General features: G+C 46.5%; 1 long non-coding RNA gene across 3 annotated transcripts in view; it reads right to left on the bottom strand.

Moving 5' to 3' along the window:
• Positions 1 to 771: 771 nt before the first annotated feature.
• Positions 772 to 14,754, bottom strand: part of LOC139053779 (uncharacterized) — a 37,213-nt gene continuing 23,230 nt past the window's right edge. For all 3 annotated transcript variants that reach the window (XR_011510772.1, XR_011510773.1, XR_011510771.1), the window contains 2 exons: positions 2,332 to 2,407; positions 772 to 1,416 (listed from right to left, as the gene is read on the bottom strand). This is a non-coding gene — a long non-coding RNA (uncharacterized lncRNA). The remainder of the gene's footprint in view (positions 1,417 to 2,331; positions 2,408 to 14,754) is intronic.

The following is a 14,754-nucleotide window of genomic DNA, read 5'->3' on the forward strand; positions in this document are numbered from 1 at the left end:
TGGATAGTGTTACATTCACATGGGGTATTCACCATTTTTCATAAACAATAATCTTGTGATCACATCACAGACAAACCAATTGGTTCCAGATGGTCGGATTTCTTTTTCGTTGACAGCTGTACAGGCGAGTGAGTTTATTCAAAGGTGAACATACCATGTCACTTAGGCAGGCCTTGTTAGCTCAATCAGTGAGAACAAAATGGTAGTAGGAGGAATAGAATGAAAGGGAAAAAATAATAATAAACGAGCTTGACAGTTGAGATACCGTGTAGCATTTACCAATTGCTTCTTTTTTTGTGGCCGTGTATATATACCGAAATCTGACATGCCATTTCATCTAGTCATCTTTCGCATTAACCGAATGTATTCGGCATTTACCATATAAAGAATGCCAACATCGCTAAACGAACCTAGAACATGTTTTATACTAGCTGGTCTACGGACTACATTTGGTTTCATTTCTCGGGGCCGCGACACAGGGCCGCGCAGTAAGTAACTGTGTAGGACACAATTGAGAATTTCACTCGAGTTAATTAAATGACTTTTCATAAATTAACTTGCTAATGGCCATCATTTCCTCACGGTTTTATTTTCAAGGCCCACAAATTAAGATGTTACACAAGTAAAAATATGATTTTGAAAAGAGTTAGGTGGCGGTTGGTCATACTTTCTTCTTGCTCTATGTATATAGTACTTAAAAAGAGAGACCCGAAATCATAATGCCCAAACTTCAACTACTGTCAGTACTGTCATGACACAGCGACACAAACGGAACATATAAACTGCGATTTATTGAAAGATTAGACTTCTGCAATATATACTTCATTCGTAACTAAAACAGAGTTTTATAAGGTAGAAAGTGATGGAATATCACGACCTCTTATTTTGAATGAGTTGGCATGCACGTAGCTTTTATTTTCTACACAACCTTCAGTTTGAGACGGAGACGAGGAAGAGTATCACTTCGTCGTTGTGTTGTTAATGCTAATCAATAAATTTTACCAATATCTGCTTCATTCTGCAGTCTTCGGCAGCAGAGCTTGGCAGCCCGAGGGAAGAAGAAACCAAGGTGGCTCCTCCTGCCGACGTCGAAGTGCGGCTGTAGAGAGGGGCTGCTACGTTTCATCTAGTAGGGCTCGGTTGTTCACAACTTGACTTTTCCCACTCGTTACATCGCCGACCCAGGAAGGTGCTAGGAAGCCATTGAACACCATTTGCCATCGCCGATGTGGAAGTGTTTCAGCGTCAATTGAATGTGCTTTGAGGTGGTGGCGTTGAAGCAGTGGAGGAGGCGTCCGCTCGTTTCCGTTGTATTACTTCACGTGACATGAATGGCGATTGGAGTTTGCTTGACACGTGCCAGTTTTGCAACCATAGTGGCGTGCCCATCTTTCTTTGTTGACCATGATTTCAGTCCTGAAACAAAGCTTAGGTGTATATCTTTCTCACCCGATACTACATTTAGCTGTTTTAATTTGCATTGTGCAGTTCGGAGCGAGTGATTTAAAGCACTTATTAGGCGCTAGTGTTCTGCAAAGTAATGGCCATGGTTTTATTGAGGTAATTAGTAACATGCAATAAAGCGGACATGCGTCTTCCGGCGTGTCTAAGACCCTGTGTTTGAGTGCCGAGACCATTCTTGTACTCTTGTATCACTGTGTCCGTAAAGTGTCAATTGTCAGTGTTGTACTGTGCATTGTAATCGTCATGCCTGACGAAAGTACGAAATAATCCATGCATGTTTCTGGAGTGGAGCCCGAGCTAGCATTTAGATCTGGAATCAGTTCGCTACAAGCGTAGAATGTGAGAGACAAGAGACAAAAACTTGAACGTATTTGAATTGAACGTGACGGAGTTTCGTTTATTTCCCTCAACGGATTCATCTTTCCTTTTAAAGCATTGTACTTAAGTTACTTTTCACACAGAGGAAAAGTCTAGTATACAGTACCACGCGCTCTACATAAACGGTCAGGTATAGTTATATTATCGCACTTATTATCTCGGTATTTAATGCTACATCGACAGTCAGAAGGCGTTTCGTTCTTGAACTAGACGTACCAGAGTATGTATAGTTCTCATCTCAAACCAAGCGTTGATACTGCAGAGGTGAAACTCAATGGACACAATTAGCTTCCCAGACCAAAAACACTAGTGATGTTAGGATTAGCCAAGCATATCGATTGCCTAACTCTATTACGATGAGATACTGACACAGTAGATGTGGACGGCATATAGATGGGGGGCGGAGGGCAGTGAAAAACTAGGCGCAGTGACAATTTCTAGTAATTTTACCACCATAAAGTGAGTTTCATTCACGCAGGAACCACTCACCTTGTGTTAGCAGCAGAATGTCAAAGCCACAGTGGCACGTCAACAAACTGGTCGACTGATTTGTGTTTTTTGTTGCCTGTAAATAAAAATTGCAATAAACGGGCATGCCATGGCAAAAAGACTGTTTGTGGCCATTTAATAAATAAAGTGCATGCTGTGTATACAAGAAATGCAGAAATTTAACACTCCCAGGGTTAGTATAGTAGAAAAGTACCGACACCCCAGATGGTGGATGGCAAAACGGCGCCGCGGTATCTCAAATGGTAAGAATATCACTTGATCCACTTTCATCTCCATTAATTTATCATTTATTTAATTCGATTAGTAAGTACAAGTAATTTACCCTATGATGTTCTCCTTGGTGCCCTCGTTGGTTTCTTATGACATGGTTAATAAAAATCGGGCCCCTCGGCTCCCTTTCTTCTCGTCATTACATTACGAGGGTCTCGAATCCGCCAACATTGATGCCTTGATTTACGTTGTGTGCGTTTATCGACCAGCTGCCGTCACCCAAATAGATCACCGTCTCGTGACTCCTGCGACAACAAAGGTGTTTCACATTCGACGCCTAGGTTCGTGGGGGGTGGCGCCGGCTAACACTCCCAGGTTTAGTTGTAGCAGTAAACCGCATAGAGTGAATGGCAAACCGGGGTCCCCGCAGTAGCTCAATTGGCAAGAGAATCGCACGGTGGTTCGTATATCACCTGCCAGTTCTTCAACCATTTTCATTCCCATTTGATTCTCATTTTTTACTTAATAAGTGCGTAATTTCGCCTACGTTGCTCTGGGTGTCCTTGTTTATTGGCATATGTTGTGGTCAACAAAATTGATGCGCCTCGGTTCCCTTACTTCTGGTTCGTAATATATATATATATATATATATATATATATATATGTGTGTGTGTGTGTGTGTGTGTGTGCGTGTGTGTGTGTGTGTGTGTGTGTGGAGAGAGATAGAGAGAAAGACGTGAAGAAGAGGGAGGAGTTGTAGTTTTTGGCAAAGAACAGCCCCCCCCCCCCCCCAAATACTTTTCTTGCTAGGCCACTACATTCTTCGTCACTTTGAGCCGCACATGTCGGCTTCCCACTAACACCAGCGTTTCATGGATATCGCACTCTTCTATCCCTCTTTCCAGCAAGTTTAATGAGCACGACAAGATCGGTAAAAGCATATCGGAAAATTTTCACTAAATATGTGCCATGCCGTTTTGCGCGTTACCACTATGTGATTGGATACTCAGTGCAGTAAGCTTTCCGTTGCACTAAAACAATGGGTACCATAGAAATTAGTTGTCAGTCTCTTTAAATCATCGTTTTCAATCTTTTCAGAGACTGTTGAGGTGAACGAGTGACTTTGGTAATTCGTAAAAAAAAAATTAGTTTCGACGTGAGGGCCAAGCAATGAATGCGATGGGCATGATTACACGAAGTGCAACGTTCGTAGCTGTAGTGGCAGTACCTATTAGCGTAAACGTATGCAGCCTATGTAAAAACGAGCTGTTGCGTTAGACAACCTCTCTTTGAATCCTTCCATCGGACTATCTCATTTTATTTATTTTGAAAATTTTATTTCAGTACAAACTAGAGGCCCTGGGTTGAAAAATATTACATAGAGGGGAAATGAAACATCGCCAAAGGTAACATGTAAGAGGTGACAACAAAATTAAAAGCAATATAAAAATGAAAGCCAATGTCTTTCTTGGCGAACACCATTTTTCCGTATCGGGTATGTTTCAAATCTCTTTTCTGGGCCGATCACGGAGGTAGTGCAAATCCGGGTCTAATAAAATAGCATCACTTTCAGGTTTCCGCTCTGTAATTGTTTCGCACTTCTAAAATTTAAGTCTCAATGGAATTATGGATGTGCTGCCGTTGTTTTTTTTTCGTGGCATTTGTTTGTGGGCTGCCATTCTCAAAATTCTGAGGAATAACTTTATCAAGAATGTACTTCCTGGTCTGAACATCTCTCTGTCAGGGACAGATGCTTGAAGGTGTTCTCTCTGTCCTCAAAGTAGCGGCTGATAACAGATACAAAACTGGCACCCATATCTTCCCAGAACGTCAGATAAAACTGAATGGGTAACCCGTCCAGCCCTGGGGCCGAGCCACGCTTCATGGAAGATAATGCTCCCTTCTCTTCATCCGCTGATGGTCGGGCGCAAAGACGGTCAGCTACCTCAAGTGGAACCTCATCAAACCAGCAAGTGAGGGTGTTGGCATCACGCTTGTGAGCCGCCTTGCAACATCGCGCTGCGTCAAACTGATCTTCAAAGGAGATTGCTTACCAACACACGTCAAAGTCTGTCACTTCCGACACCCTGTTCGGCTCTTCGTACAAAAGCCTCTTCAATGCCATCAGTGCTTTAGGCTTGGACATGTCAAGGGTGTCTGCCCAAACTCGATACTGTGTCCCCATTGTGCTGAACCTCACGCGGAGTAGACGTGCTCGGCTACTGTACTGAAGTGCGGCAACTCTAATGGGTCCCATGCTGCCACGTCTAGGGGCTGCCCTAGCATCAAGAGGTCGATGTTCTCAAGCAAATGATTTGGGACAATTCGACACACAGGGAGGCTGCTGCAACGATCCGGCATCGGCGTCACCGAACCTCCTCAAGAAAGGCAGAGCCGCGAAAGGAGAGGGCCGCTTCCATTGTAGCACCCACATTCTCCAATCAGGCCAAAAAGGGGCTGAACAGCACAAGGAAGTCGCCTGAAAGGAATTTGTCTCAAGAAGAATGGCCTGCGCGTCCGAGCCAGCAATCTCCCACAGAATTACAAATTGTCAAGGCCGCTCGGGAGCCTACTCCTGCCGCTGATGCCACGCCCAAAGCAGATTGTCAAGTCCTTTCAATGCTGCTTCCCCTCATAGATGCCATTCCAGTGATTCTGTCGAACCTTGGAACTACGTCTGCTCAAAATGCACTGAAAGTACTGGACGCCTTAAGCCCAGTGCTTGAGTCCCTCGAATAGAGACATGGCCAACCATCGCCCATCGTTTCGAGAGGAAGTCAAGGCAGCGTCAATCATACAGTGGAACGCAAGAGGTCTAAAATTACGCCTTTCAGACTTTCGTCAGTATATATATACTAATTTGTTCCCAATCATTGTCATATGTGAGCCTAATGTGTCAAAAGCAGTCAGATTATCGGGATACGAAGCTGTTACATCCGCAACAACTGTTGCATGCAGCAAAGTCGTCGTTTTCATTCGTCAAAAACTGACATATGTTCGCCAGCCGATTCCACCTCATGATAAGAATCAATATGTTTGCCTAACAATTAAAAAGGGCAAACTCATGTTTACACTTGTAGGCGTTTATATAGCGCCTTCAAGAATTTTCGATCCCAAACGATTAACGATTATCTTGTCTGCGTGTCCAGCCCCATATGTCATCATCGGAGATTTTAATCCGCACCATATAGCATGGGGAAGCACAAGGACAAATGCAAGAGGGCAAAGACTTGCAAATGTCACCTGCAACCACGGCCTTTCTTTGCTGAATGACGGCAGCCCAACGTTTATGCGAGGCGTGAATTATGGCAGCTGTCTTGACCTAGCTTTCGTCTCCAGCACTTTCACAAGATAGGTTAAATGGCTTTCGGATATTGAGACACACGGGAGTGATCACATTCCCACATACCTTGTCATCAAAGGGATGTCCAGTCCCATCTCACGGAACACCATTCGATTAATTGATTGGACCAATTTTACTTCCACCATGGAAGACGCTTGTCGAGAGGGGTTGTCCTCTGGATTAGAGGAAGCAATAAAGTCTGCAATGCTACACGACGAGCGCACGGTCACGGTTTCGTCGAAGCACACGGAATTGGATGTAGAGTTGGAGCGACTTCGTGCACTCCGTCGTCGTGCGGAGCGCCGTTACCAGCGCAGAAAATCCGTCGAAGACCTTAGGACAGCCAGACGACTACAAAGGAGGCTTCAACGTCACATGGATAGATTGGATAGATTGGCATCTCGACGTTGGACAAGATTTTGCCAGACACTAGACCCCCAAAAGCCATTTTCCCACATATACGTTCCCTCCCTGAACAACGCTTCTCATTCAAACCGCTGGCGCTCTTCCAAGGGCGGCTAGAGGCTGATGCTGCAGAAGTCTTGTGCAAGGAGAATCGTTTTCTCTGGTTAACCTCCCTGCCTTTCCCCTTTCCTCTCTCTCTCTCTCTCAAGTGGAACCTGAGGCAGCCCACTAAGCATTACACGAAATCCACGAGAGAAAAAATCTATTTGCATAGTCGTACGGGCCATGTTTTCAATATGCGTTACAATGAGCGAATAATTAGGAGAGGGAGGCGACGCAACCCGAAGTGCTCTTGCGGCGCCGAACCGAATGCATGCGCCTGTCTAAAAATCGAGTTTCTTGCAAACCGCAAAACTACAGGGTGTGCACACGGATTACGCATGCATCGCCAAGCAGCAGCTGACAAAGTGAACGCTGCCATGACGGCATCAACGGAGTCAGTTGATTGACCCGAAGGGCAACACGGAGCTTCGTGGCAGTATCCGCCAGGTTTTCTGACACACGTCGTCCGAGTGCACGTCTTCCGGCTGAACAATGCATACGCCACTGCACCTTGAGCGCATCCCATGACTCTGGCTCAGATCTAGAATTAGAGGCCTGCAAAACTCTTGACAAACAATAGCACGAGTGCGCGTGTAGAATGTGGATGTCTAGACGCGATGGTTTAGGTGAAGGGAAAGTTGGGAAGCGAGTTTCAAGCATAAATGATGTGTGATTGGAAATATAAACGGGGGATCAAGGTAAAGTTATCACATCAGATCGGTGAATGGCTACAGTTCAACATAGGGCTCTTTGTTATCAGCAATATCTATGGCAAATGTGTTCTGTTGATTTTTTTTTGAAGTTATGCCTCTATATACTGACAAATATCATTCGCGATAAGAAAGGAGAAGGCTGCTTTTTAGGCAGGAAACGTCACACCTTATTTCAAACTCTCGAATTTAGAGAACTGATTTGGTTTAAAGCACAGTTGTCACGGCAGGAACTGCAACAGCATTCTACACTGACGTCTTTGACCTGAAATTTCGCCTCGCAGCTTGTGAAGGAACTCAGAGCTGGCCAGAATGTGTTGTGAGATGTTGAGGGAAATGAAATGACCCTGATTCATAGTGATAGAAACCAGCACGCTGTTCGCGATTTAGGTTGGAATTGTAATTTTACGATTTCGTGCGAGCAGCATTCCTTGGGATTCTTGCTCGGCGAATTTCCCACGCTAAGGCGCTAAGCGTGCGAACGTCGCCTCGCACCTGCTTAAGCTTTTCCTGTAGCCTCTAGAGCCGCTCGAGTTTCCTCTTATTGACAGTCGGCCATTTTCCCAAGAAAGTATGCCTTCCAACCACTGGGACTCAACCATCGCCGACAACGTCAGCGCCTTTCCACTTAGGTACGAAGATCAGGACAGGGGCTGTGCCGCTTCAAGGTAACCTGGGGCCTGGCAGACCAACCTAACTGAGCCATCTTTCTGGCGAACATCCAAGGATCACGAGTTCAAAACCCCGATTTCCTTCCTTTTCTTTATCTCTTTTCTTTAAGTTTATCATTATAACAGAGAATTACATATCTTCGCCACGACCATCCGCACAGGGACCCTCTTAAATATTTTTTCTTCAAACACTGGTTGTAATTTTGTTTCCTCTATTATTTATGGCCATTCACGTGCAGGTCATAAACTACGCGGTTTCTCCAGTTTAGTGCCATGTGTGCGGTTTAACCGAGCTCAGATTGGCCGACCTTGACTATCGATGAAAGGAACACTGTAGGTTAAATGAGGCATACAACTGCCGTCTCCCTAGTGTTTAGGGTCGCTGCGTTCCTAGAAAAACTACGAAGTCAGTTACCCCCCCCCCCCCCCGCCATTCCGTCCTTCTCATTAGTCCTAGTATAATCACGGTCCAAAGCTGTAGAAAGGGTGAAGACACTACTGAGAACCGTCAAGGTCGCCTGCTTTGTGCGAATCTCAGCCCGATAGTGCGACTGAACATTCTGACTACCACCCGGGAACGCGGGTGTTCGGACGATAAGAGACAAGCAGTCGGGACGAGTGGATCATACGGCACCCGGAGCCTCTTGGTAAGCGCTGAAAGGCTTCCCTGTTTTATTTTTTGCACACAAGTGTCAAGCCCTCTTCAAATTTAGCAAAAATGTATCGTGTACCTAGGCGCGGTCAAGACCGCGTGCAAGCGTAAGATCCGGGAAACAAGAGATTACGGCAACCGAGAATTGGCACTATGTCGTGCAACCTACAGCGATCAGCAAAAACCTGCAAAGGGTGGACAAATTAGCGGATCTCTTACGCATGAAGGGCCCTCTGAGCCGTAATTGTCAGAGACAAGGTAGCTTAACCACCTGCGGAAATATCTTACTGAGCTAAGCCTTACGCTGGGTTGCGGTAGTCGGAAGTTCCAATCGGCCCCTATTTCTCTTTCTGTGTTTTTTCTTTTTTTTTAACGGTGGTGTATCTGCGTATGACATCCTCCAGTGCACTGCATATGTAGGCTTGGAGTGGCACCTGACACCGGCGAAAGATGCCGAGAGCGAATGGGGCTATAGTAATCAAGGTGCAACCAAATTAGGAAGGCCGACTATGCTTGAACAAAGACACTCCCTCACCAGAACAGCAATTGGCCTCCCTGGTGCATTATTCCGCCACAACCTTACTAATGAAATCATCTCCTCAATGAAATGGCCCTCAGCCTCCAGTGGCTGCGGAGCACCTGACCAAGGCGGCGGTCAGACTTGCAACGCAGCAGAGGGTGCTAAGAATATCTGGCTCCGGACAGGCCGCCAATGGAAACTGACCCTTGCAAAGTTTAACACCCGAACCCTCACGAGTGGGGCAAGCTCAGCAGGACTCTTCGAAGAACTATCAGACATTGTTTGGGACATTATCGGCCTTAGTGACATTAGAAGACCTGGTGAGGCTTACACATTGCTGAATAACGGTCATGTCCTCTTCTATAGAGGTCTTCCGCATAACAAGCCATACGGGGTGGGATTCGTAATCCATAAAGACATAGCGGGCAACATTGACGAATTCTACAGCATCAACGAGAGGGTAGCACTACTCGTAACCAAACTCAACAGACCTTTTCAGTGGGCGAGGAGGAAAGGGCACGCTGCGAGCCTTTCTTTCTGCTGGCTTGTGCGATCCGCCGCGGCGCTGCTTGAAATTATTGCTTATGCGTGCTGCGGAATGATTTCGAGATGTTTTAGACAGTACTTGGTGAAATTTACGCAATTTCCGTTCGTATAAGGTTGTCAGGGGAATCTTTCGGTGTATAGGTAACTACAGTACGGGGAAATATCTCTTGGGGGCGCAAAGATGTGATGCGCATTGTCAGCGGCAGTATGTGTTGTGAACTGTTTTGCGTATATCGGTTTTGATTCAACGAAGACAACCAGCGTCTCTGTATTACCTGCATGAAATGGTAAACCTGCTCACTACCTGATTGCTTGGCGTAAGGACTAAAGCTAGATCGCCTGCTCGTGTACGGTCAACCTAAGTCAACTATGCAACATCTAAGCCGCAAACGCAATCAAATAGTTGTGATACAGCGGTGTCGTTCTCGCGACGATTCAAGTCTAGTAGGCTTGAAATCACTATATGTCTACACTAGCCTCCTGCATGAGGCCGATGGCGCTGTACAACACAGTGATCACTGCGGTTGGCGTACCAGCATGATACATATGAATAAGCTATGTGCTTCGGCATTGTCTTTTTGCCCTGTAAATCCATAATATCCGACATGGGTCCCATAAAAAGAATGCGATGGTTATCTTGAGGACAAAATAGATATGCCTCTAGGTGTTATAGTGAGTCAATTTAAGCACCCAGCAGTTGGTGAGTGCAACATGGTTTCTAGGAACTACGTACGGACTCGAAGAAGCCATTAATGATGATTCGCGATCCACGAAACGCACAATCGACGCGCCCTCAAACTGGGCGCAGGTACACAAATGAACCGGTGAAAGCCTCGGGATCCTTTCAAAACATTTTCAGCGCCGTGCCGCATGCGGCAGCACAGGAAAATAAAAAAGGCGGATTGCGACATGGGTCAGCTGGTGGCGACACTCTCTGTCACAATGGGCCGGTTCCACTTAATATTCCTTTGGACGCCCCATCGTGGACAGGACGGGGCCGGTCCGGTGTTGATGTCAACGGCGTCGTTTGTCTCTTCCGTGGAAGTACAAGTCCAAGCTGGATAGAACAGGTCTCCAAGCTAAGGATCAGCAGATCTGTGGAATTCTGAAGGCTGCCCATAAATTCGTCGTGGTGCTCTGTGGCCCCCGACTATTCAGTTCGACCCAGGGAAGGCTTCGGCACTTTCGTGGAACTTTACCGGCACCAAGGGCAACCACTTCGGAAAAATGGGGTGGGGAGAGTAGAGGGTGATTTTCTTCTTCCTCAGAATCACTATATACATTTGTAATACAAAACCAGACGTTCTTGTTTAAAGTGTCCAAAAGTGGTGCCTCTCTTTTCAAGCAATTTGGTCTCGCTCATCCACAATCGCGCTCGACTCAGTAGGAGCAGGCTAGCCTGATAGCACGAGAACAGAGGAAGAGTTGCTCTCTGTCATTACACTCTTGCTTGCCTGGAGTGAAGTTTGTGGATATCGTTTCAGCGGTCGCATCGCCTATCAGGACCGACGCCACGTGCAGCCGTGCGGTACCACAATTCAATCCGGCACAGGTGAGTCTAGAACTCGAGTATTGTATAGAAGATGTTATATACGTGAATGGAAACATTTTATGAAGATCTCACTTTAAGAATGCATTATTTACGTACCCAAATCTAAGTTTTCGGCTAAGCCTCTTACAACACCAGCCAAAACAAGCCTCGCAGACACGTACACCGTCATTCCCATGACGGCACAGGGCACCTTAGGAAACACCCATAGACGGTGGCGCCAGATTTGCCTCTAGGTGTTATAGTGAGACACTCTATGCACCCAGCAGGCGGTCAGTGCTGCATGGTTTCCAGGAACTACGTGCGGTCCCGCAGAAGCCATGAACAATGATTCGCGATCAACGAAACGCACAATCGACGTGCACACAACGTGGGCGAAGGTACACAAATCAACCGGCGAAAACTCCGGGATCCTTCCGGAAAGTTTTCAGTGGCATGCGGCACGGGGCAGCGCAGAAAAATGAAAAAGGCGGATTGCGACACGGGTCGGCTTGTGGCCACTCTCTCATTAACAATGGGCCGGTTCCGCTTAGTATCCCTTAGGGCGTCCCATCGTGGACATGACGTGGTAGGTCCTGTGCTAATGTCAAGCACGTGGCTTTCCTCTTTCGTGGAAGTAGAAGCCCAAAGTGCATAAAACCGGCCCCCACAGCAAGGGTCAGCAGATCTCTGGAATTCTGAATGCTGCCAATTGATTCTTCGTGGAGGTCGGTGGCCTCGCACTATTCAGTTCGGAAGGGTTCGACAGTTTCGTGGAATTTTGCCTGCACCAAGGGCGGAGAGTGGAGTGGGGGAAGTGGGCAGAGAACGGGGTGGGGAGAGTGGAGCGTCATCTCCTCCTTCCTTCGAACCACTAAATATATTTGGAATGGATCACGTGAATTTCATACTGAAAGTGTCCAGAAGTGGTGCCTCTCTTTTCGGCAAGCAATTTAGTCTCGCTCATCTACAATCGTGTTCGACTCAGTAGGAGCAGGCTAGCCTGACAGCACGAGACGAACGGAAGATTTGCTCTGTCATTTCGCTTTTGCTTGCCTGGAGTGAAGTGCGTGGATATTTTTTTAGCGGTCGCATCACCTATCAGGACCGACGCCACGTGCAGCCGTAAGGGACGACAACTCGAAGTATCCGGCACTCGTATAAGGTGAGTCAATTTCTCGTGTCTTGTCGATGCATTATATTACGGCAACAAATTTTAGGTAGAAATTATATTTTACAACGTTTTTGTGAGCGCTCGCGCAAGAAGCGTGGACGCATGTTTGGAAAATGACGATGCCAGTCGTCAATGTAGGCGGTTTGAATTGTTAATGAGAACTCGCGTATATGGCCTTTCCTTCTTTGGTTCTTGAGAGAGACATTTCGTCGCCGAACCGAAACGGCCGAGAGTTGGACGAACGTCGTTGCTCCTTAACGTAGTAAGGTGAAGCTAGCGCTGCATCTCGGATCTTGCGTGCGCATGCACGACATTTCAATGACGACCGCTGAAAACACGGGCCCATAATTGCGAAGCGGTCGCTTTTTGTCCTCAGTGGTTTATGTCAGCTAGGCGCATGTAAAATAACATTAACACTATCTTGACATGGTCACTACAGCCAGGGGCAGGCGCAGGGTTTGCCTAATCATTTGAAAAGGGTATTTTCATTGCGGCGCTTTTGTCTTAATAGATGCTGAAATAGGGAACATGCTTCAATGACGCTGAAATATTTCAGCATACCTCCAAGACATAAACTTGGATTATAGTTGTGTTTATTTACGTTGCTATAGAACTACAGGAAGGGGGCATATTCTCTCCCTATGTTTGCTGTCATACTTATAAAGACAATTCAGTTGCATTGGGCGCCAGATACAGTGGGAGCGTTCAGAAATACTTTATTATACATGTCAACGTCCCTCTGGACATTATATCAAAAATATTCACATGGAGGTAAGTCCTTTCTTAAAAAAAAAAACAGATATTTGTGGGGACGACACGATTAGCAAGAATGTATATACATATGCAAATTTCAACACTCTCCTTGCGCCTGCTTTTTTTACTATACCATACCATACTATACTATACCATACTATACTGTACTATACTATACTATAGTATACTATACTATATAGTTTGCTATACTGCTGAACGCTAGGCGCCGCTATGAAGGCATGCGCTCGCCGTTGACAGTACAGACTTACGGCATATCGTCGGTAGCTATACGAGAATTTGTTTAGCACCGTGTATGTCGATAATTTACGTCTCGCATGAGGTGCTTGAGAAATTTGTTTACGAATGCAGGTTACTATGTCAGGACCTGCTAAAGCAGCTGTTCTGCGTTATAAGAATTTACGCCCAACAGTGGCGCAACAAGTCCTCGCTGTAAATAGTAGATGCGAAGGGGAGTGTCTGCGCCTGCATGCCAATGCTATATACTTTTGTAGTCTCTCGATCAGCTTTGTCACGCCATTATGATTGCAACATTTCAGCTTGCAGTGGAGCTCTTACAAACTGCTCCTGGCACTGAGCTAAGGCAATTGCAGAAGCCATCACTCGCGACATTGCAACGACGATGGGGCGGCCGCCTTCGTGCATGAATTTTCACGGGTCAAGATGGCGGCCGCGAAAGATTTTTGCAACTCGGTCGGCCATATTTGGTTCTAAAGTTATGCGAGAAAGCCACACGACTTGAAAATAGGAGCACGTGGCATTGACAGCAGTGTTTTAAAGCGAAGCACACCGCGTCGTGGGAGGTGGGGGTGGGTCACTGGGTGTGCATGCATGACAGGAAGGAGTCGGCGAAGAAACGCGACGATAAAAACTAGTTTTCCGCCCACCTCTTGATACCTGTAATTATGCGTGAGTCCCCTCAGAAGATGCAGCTGCAGCGCTTCCTTTTCTACTAAGGTGCGAGTACAGAGGGGACGTAGACAAATCTGTAGATTGGAGGGTGGACAAAAGGCAGTTCTCATACAAGGGAAGTGGGAGGTCCGGATGGATGGCGAGCAAAGCCTACTACTATACGAGCTGGATAAGCTTTGGTTCATTACGGTACAGCATGTTGCTGCTATTTCTGAAAAATGAACACCTTGCAAATATCTCAAGCGGACAAACTACGCAGGGCACGCAGTAGCAGAGGCGCATTAATTAAAGCGCACTGCAACGTCCAGTCAACACTAGCGAAGCAGTCGACAGTTAAATGAACATTTCTGTGCCCGCCGGGGTAGCTTTGCTGTTATTGCATTCCTAGAGGTCGTGGATTTGATCACAACCGCGGCCACCGCATTTCGACGGGGGCGAAGTAGAAAACCCACGTGCACCTAGATTTTCGGACAAGTTAAAGGGACCCTGAAACGATTTTGACAATATTGTACAAACGTACAGAGTCGTTACAGTAGGTCCTTGTGATCATTATTTAACGCATATAAGTGCTCCGCGTAAAGCGTGTGATTTATTATAAGATCTTATGGCGTTTTTCACTCGTCGATTCGGAGCAGGATTTTTTGCTCCGCGGCAACGCATCCGAATTTCACTGGTCGATCTGGAGCGGGTTCGCGCGTTCCACTGGTCGTTTCGGATCAACTCGCTCCGCCCCGGATCGCTCTCACTTGCTCCGCCGCCGAGACGCGGATTCGGGCGGAAATAGAACGCGTCACATGGCGTCACTTCCGTCTTCAAGCGAAATCGGTACCCGGTTGGTACGCACAACATTGTGCTGGG

Source organism: Dermacentor albipictus, unplaced genomic scaffold (assembly GCF_038994185.2).
Source record: "Dermacentor albipictus isolate Rhodes 1998 colony unplaced genomic scaffold, USDA_Dalb.pri_finalv2 scaffold_208, whole genome shotgun sequence".
Classification (NCBI taxonomy): Eukaryota; Metazoa; Arthropoda; class Arachnida; order Ixodida; family Ixodidae; genus Dermacentor; species Dermacentor albipictus.